The sequence below is a fragment of the Xyrauchen texanus genome, chromosome 18 (genome assembly GCF_025860055.1).
Source record: "Xyrauchen texanus isolate HMW12.3.18 chromosome 18, RBS_HiC_50CHRs, whole genome shotgun sequence".
NCBI classification, from domain to species: Eukaryota; Metazoa; Chordata; class Actinopteri; order Cypriniformes; family Catostomidae; genus Xyrauchen; species Xyrauchen texanus.
In genome coordinates this window covers 3,565,574-3,572,963 of record NC_068293.1, presented here as the reverse complement: position 1 = coordinate 3,572,963, position 7,390 = coordinate 3,565,574, and positions in this window count along the sequence as shown.

Below are 7,390 nucleotides of genomic sequence, written 5' to 3'. Positions count from 1 at the left end.
TGTAAAGCCACTACATACATTTTATTATTATTATTATTATTATTATCACCATCCATCTTCTATAGCTCCTTGTCCTATAGAGGGCCATGGGTAGTGCTGGAGCCTATCCCAGCTGTGGGCCAAAGGCAGCGAAGCACCCTGGAAAGGTGGCCAGTCCATCACAGTTATTATTATTATGAAATGATTGATATTATTACTATGACAAGGCATACATATATATATATATATATATATATATATATATATATATATATATATATATATGTAAGAGTAACATTTAAAAATGGTTTAACCGGTTTAAGCCCGCCCACACCCAGTTCTATCTGAAAACAGACAGATACAGATAATTTTGTCATATGAAGAGATACAGATACTAATACAGATAATGGCTTTGCTGCACACACCCAATTATATGTATATACATACAGTGAGGAAAATAAGTATTTGAACACCCTGCTATTTTGCAAGTTCTCCCACTTAGAAATCATGGAGGGGTCTGAAATTGTCGTCGTAGGTGCATGTCCACTGTGAGAGACATAATCTAAAAAAAAAAATCCAGAAATCACAATGTATGATTTTTTAACTATTTATTTGTATGATACAGCTGCAAATAAGTATTTGAACACCTGAGAAAATCAATGTTAATATTTGGTACAGTAGCCTTTGTTTGCAATTACAGAGGTCAAACGTTTCCTGTAGTTTTTCACCAGGTTTGCACACACTGCAGGAGGGATTTTGGCCCACTCCTCCACACAGATCTTCTCTAGATCAGTCAGGTTTCTGGGCTGTCGCTGAGAAACACAGAGTTTGAGCTCCCTCCAAAGATTCTCTATTGGGTTTAGGTCTGGAGACTGGCTAGGCCACGCCAGAACCTTGATATGCTTCTTACAGAGCCACTCCTTGGTTATCCTGGCTGTGTGCTTCGGGTCATTGTCATGTTGGAAGACCCAGCCTCGACCCATCTTCAATGCTCTAACTGAGGGAAGGAGGTTGTTCCCCAAAATCTCGCAATACATGGCCCCGGTCATCCTCTCCTTAATACAGTGCAGTCACCCTGTCCCATGTGCAGAAAAACACCCCCAAAGCATGATGCTACCACCCCCATGCTTCACAGTAGGGATGGTGTTCTTGGAATGGTACTCATCATTCTTCTTCCTCCAAACACGGTTAGTGGAATTATGACCAAAAAGTTCTATTTTGGTCTCATCTGACCACATGACTTTCTCCCATGACTCCTCTGGATCATCCAAATGGTCATTGGCAAACTTAAGACGGGATCTTGACATGTGCTGGTTTAAGCAGGGGAACCTCCCGTGCCATGCATGATTTCAAACCATGACGTCTTAGTGTATTACCAACAGTAACCTTGGAAACGGTGGTCCCAGCTCTTTTCAGGTCATTGACCAGCTCCTCCCGTGTAGTTCTGGGATCATTGAGACCCCACGAGGTGAGATCTTGCATGGAGCCCCAGTCCGAGGGAGATTGACAGTCATGTTTAGCTTCTTCCATTTTCTAATGATTGCTCCAACAGTGGACCTTTTTTCACCAAGCTGCTTGGCAATTTCCCGTAGCACTTTCCAGCCTTGTGGAGGTGTACAATTTTGTCTCTAGTGTCTTTGGACAGCTCTTTGGTCTTGGCCATGTTAGTAGTTGGATTCTTACTGATTGTATGGGGTGGACAGGTGTCTTTATGCACCTAACGACCTCAAATAGGTGCATCTAATTTAGGATAATAAATGGAGTGGAGGTGGACATTTTAAAGGCAGACTAACAGGTCTTTGAGGGTCAGAATTCTAGCTGATAGACAGGTGTTCAAATACTTATTTGCAGCTGTATCATACAAATAAATAGTTAAAAAATCATACATTGTGATTTCTGGATTTTTTTTTAGATTATGTCTCTCACAGTGGACATGCACCTACTGATGACAATTTCAGACCCTCCATGATTTCCAAGTGGGAGAACTTGCAAAATAGCAGGGTGTTGAATACTTATTTTCCTCACTGTATATATATATATATATATATATATATATATATATATATATATATATATATATATAGTTGACTTACATTTAAATTTATTCATTTATTTATTCACACAGGATAAGCGTGATGATGGATGGATGGATGGATGGATTTATTCACTTTTATCCAAAGTGACTTACAAAAGAGGAATTATACAACATAAGCGATTTATCTAAAGGAGACAGTAGATGAAAAGTGCTGAATTACAAAGTTTCAATTCATTACCGCCGCTTCCTATAAACATATTGCGCAGTCTGTCTAGGGCACCAACTTCTAGGGGGCATCAGAAACTCCACCGGCTGGCCTTACTCACACGTTAAACGTTATACGTTTATAACATCCACCAGCTGGCCTTTGGTCCTAATTCTTCCAAAACACAAGATTAAATATTTTCGATACCAATTCAGTCATGTTCAAACTAGTCTTCGACTTTTTCACAGACTTGTTCAATATTTATAATAGCTTTGCTAAGCAATAATCCCCACAGGCAGGGATTATTCTTCAGAGATCAATGGAGGTGTTGTTTTAGAGCTTCAAAACGGAATTAGTCAGTAACAAAATATAACAACCAATGAAACAAGAACAATTATGAGCTGAGAGTTTGATATCTTTTGAGTTGCAGGAAAAGACGGAAGCTTTTATCTGTGTGGTCCAGCAGAAAGAGACCCCTCTCCTCCATCCACACACCAGTGATTTCACTTATCAGGGCTGCAGCATGGCCAGGGCTCCACAGCAGGACTCCTATCGATCTCCTCGCACCACTGCTACTGCAAGAAAATATCGCTTTCCACTCTCTCATCCTTCTATCATAAGAAGCAGCCATCACACAAGGTCAGAGAGAATTCATCCAAACAAAACTCACGTATCAACTTGAACTGCTCATGCTTTTATCTGTCAGCACAAAGTTGAGGGTCCAGGTGAGCAACTTCACTATGATGAAGGCCACTTAGGCCAGCTGTTCTCAACTGGTGGGCTTGTTTTGATAGGGTCAAAAATGCTAAATGCAATTATAAAACATTCAATTCTGGCCATGTAATCTAATCAGAGTTCTTAGACACTTCACTGTTTGTATCACTTCGCTTGTTTGAGTTCATGGCATTTCAGACAGGCTATCAGTCTGTGCATTTCTTTGCAGAACACAATGGTTGATCCTACTTTGGCTTTTTTTGGAACAGTTTTTATTGGTGGAGCAAATATGTGCAAAATAACTGGCCATAATGTGTCTTAAATTCAAGGTTCTCTATATCAGCTTCTTGTTCCATTTGTTGCTTAAAAGCAAAATCTTACTCAGAACCATTTGTGAATTCAGCAGCGAAAGTAGGTTGAAACTTTGCTTAAGGCGCCAGCACACTTACAGAAGTGTTCTTCGTTCAGAAGTAAAAAGAAGTTTGAAACAGCTGAGCAAACATTCAGACACCCGCCATGCTACTGTGTGAGGTGTATCGAGGACCATTTAAATATGAGGACGCCCAAGACTACATGTAAACATCAACAAATATTTTACATTTACATTTATGCATTTGGCAGACTTACAGTGCACTTATTACAGGGACAATCCCCCCAGAGCAATCTGGAGTTAAGTGCCTTGCTCAAGGACACATTGGTGGTGGCTGTGGGGATCGAACCAGCGACCTTCTGATTAACAGTTATGTGCTTTATACCACTACACCACAACCACTCCACAAATGTGACATTAAAATGTGTTTTAACAACTCAACGATATACAGTAGATAATGTGTAATTTGCATTTACATTTATGCATTTGGCAGACGCTTTTATCCAAAGCGACTTACAGAGCCCTTATTACAGGGACAATCCCCCCGGAGCAACCTGGAGTTAAGTGCCTTGCTCAAGGACACAATGGTGGTGGCTGTGGGGTTCGAACCAATGACCTTCTGATTAACAGCCCTGTGCTTTAGCCACTACGCCACCACCACTGTCACGTTCACCTTTTGCATTTACGGCGCTAATGTGCTAAAACGCTATATGCAGCCATAATATGTGCCGCTTCCACATTGTTATTATTATTGCAAATACAGTATGCATGTATAAAACGTAGTTGCATGTAGTGTTAATGGGTCGAATTCAGACAAAAGAATGATGATAAGAGAGGCATATCTTACTTTGCGCAGATGTGTGAATGGCTTTCGGCTCATGAGTGAAGCAGCATATCAGACAACAGAGTAAATAAACATTGAAGAGTATTTTAGTTGATTTGATTCCTTTTGTTGAAGGTGTAGGCCGGTGTGTTCATGTTCACTGATCTAAAATGACTGAACAGGAATCAGCTGTTGATTCAGACATTACTTTAACCACTGGAGTCGTATGGATGATTCACTTGCATTTTAAGGACCGACTGAGCTGAGATATTTCTCTTATTTTTCTTCAAATGTGTTCTGCTGAAAAAAAGACATACACACCTGGGATATCATGAGGATGAGTAAATAATCTGAGAATTTTCATTTTAGTGTGAACTATCCCTTTAAGGTCTAGTTTGACTGCACTTAGGTGAACGTGGATGGTTGAGAATTCTGCATTCATTTGTTGGAAAGGTGAGGTGAGAAACCTCTTTCTGGATTCGCTGCTCCCCACCTGACTTCAGACGCTCGCAGCACTATTACAATATTCAGATTACCGTGCACTGGAAAATAATTGGACTAATTAACATACAAGTAAATGATGATACCGTTAACACATTTCATTAACTCAAACTGTCATTTCATGTTCATCGTGCGCTCCGTATTGCATTATAATGAACTGAATTAATTAAATTATGCAAATGAAAGGTGTCAAGCAACGGACGGCTCCATATGAACGTTAATAGACTGTTTTCAATGAATCTCTGCAACAAATCAACTCAAATTCAAGAGCATGTGCTCTTCGCTTTGATTCGACAGATAAATATTTCACTTTTGATTTTGTACAGCAGTGATAAGACAAATAGAGGGCAATTCATTGATAAGATATTTGTAACATCAGAAACAACGATTTACGATAAAACTTCAAAAGCTGACATGAAATGTCAAGCAGTGTCAGCAGTATCCTGCAGTGTGACATGCTATACTTCATCTAAAACTATTTCATTTGTATTTTATTATAGTATAATCTGGCCTATGATACATGCAGTTCCTATGATTTAATACTAATTGAGTAAAGATTGAGATATTTTTACTAATTCAATAGTCACCACAGCACAAAAAGCTAAAGAGTTATAACATTGATGAATAAAGTAAAAGAAATGAAGTTTCAGCACCTAAAATACAGTATATATTTTCCCTTTTACAAACAGCAGTTTCCAAAAGTCTGATGCCACATTGAAAATCTAAGATTTGAAATTTAATTCATACATGGAAATTAACATGAAGATTTAGAATTTGAATTCTGAGTTTGGATTTTGTTGCGGCTCATCACATACTTGCTCTGAATGATGGTCAATCTCATTTTTAAAAAAACGTATTGTGAAAATCTTAACTAAATATATACAGTAGATATATATACCACATATCTGCCACCATGATATGATTTCAGATCTCATTTTGGAAAATGTTCAGTGTAATGCAATATTGTCTTTTGACCCACTTGCAACATAAACTTTTTTTTACCTTGACACATTTTGTGACCAGAAAAAAAGGCAAATTTCCTTAAGGTGTGCCTTTAACCCCATTGTCCCCTAAGTGCAATACCAATATCTATTTTTTCCACCTAGGTCTATATCATAAATAATAAATTGTGAAAGTAATGTTAATTTTTCAATCCAGCTGTTTGCTTATATTGTTCCACTGATAATATACTTCTTAAATGAGAAAAATACAAAAGAGAAGCATTTTCACTAGTGATCTCAGACATTTGGACCCCATCGTATACATACATTTTAACCTAAAATATTGATAATGTTCATGGACATGTTATTTGTCAAATACAAATCAGTTCCCAAATTGTTGGATTTAGTTTTCAATAAAAAACAGCTAAAAACAGACTCTGATCATAAAATTGCTACATAGTTTTAATATACAAGCTCCTCAGAGAGGAAATTGCTGTAAGTGTATTTCTAGATTGAAAATGAAAAAAAGGGAATGCTGTTCACACTTGAACAAGTACAATAAACATGTTTAATATGCAATTTAAGGGGGTAAAACGGTGGGTGGATGCTCTCCGTACCAGCTCACTTTATAACTATTTCAACATTGACAGTCTGTGAAGCTTCTAAAATCATTTGTGATCAGAGACACAGGAAGTGGTGTGGTGGGAAGGAAATGGTCAGAGATTCAGCTGGACTTCCTCCTCTGGTCCGGTTGCCGCAGTGACCTCTACTGGACATAATACACACAAAGGTCACCACATCAGATCACATCTGAGTGGCATCCAGTTAACATGAAAATATCATCACATAAACAGTTATTAAAATGAAAATTATTTTGATTCTCACCACTGGAATCACTTTTGATTACCAACACTTCATTTTAAGAAAGGAAATGTCTGTGAATAAATTTGATTACTCATTCTATATTTATGGAACAAATGAAAGATGTCAATAACCTGTTAAATGTTTTTCTTGTCTCGTTCCAAACCCCGATGTTTTCTTCCATTGTACACAAAAGTTATTTTCCAATTAAATATCCATAACATTATTTAACTTTTCTCTAAGTGAGACTGAAATATTTGTTCAAGAACATTAGTGCGATTTTGCCATCTCGTACTAATTCATACGATTTATAATTTTGTATGCAAGCACGTGCATTAGTGCTCTGCACTGAATTACACACTATATAATAGGGCTAAAGACACCCCTTAAAGAAATGTGGCTTTTTTTCCTGTTTACAAAATGTATCAAGGTAAATATATATATATATATATATATATATATATATATATATATATATATATATATATATATATATATATATATATATATATATATATTATACTGATGGAGCAACATATTTGTGTTAAAGAAATAATAACAAAAGGTTTTGTTTTGTATTTTTTTAAATGTGTTGAGGAACCTATTCACACTTGGGGTAAAAGGCCCCTATAGGGGGGTTAAAGTGATATTGTGTAGATACTGGGGCAATAGTTATAATAGGACACAATCTGTCAACTAATGCAGATCATTTTGAGACAGCAAGATGCTTTTTTAAGTGACAAATTAAGATGATGCTTACTCAAAATAACTACTTCAGAAAAGGCTGCATCATGTTTTGTTCATTTCAAACTCATTTGGCATTTTATTACATCAAGTATTCTATAAACAAACTGATCTCTATTATGATTGAATGAGTCAATGTAAACCCACTTTGAACATTTTTCAGAACAAATCTATTCACCTCACTTACAAAAAACAATGTGTTTAATAGAGACCTTTA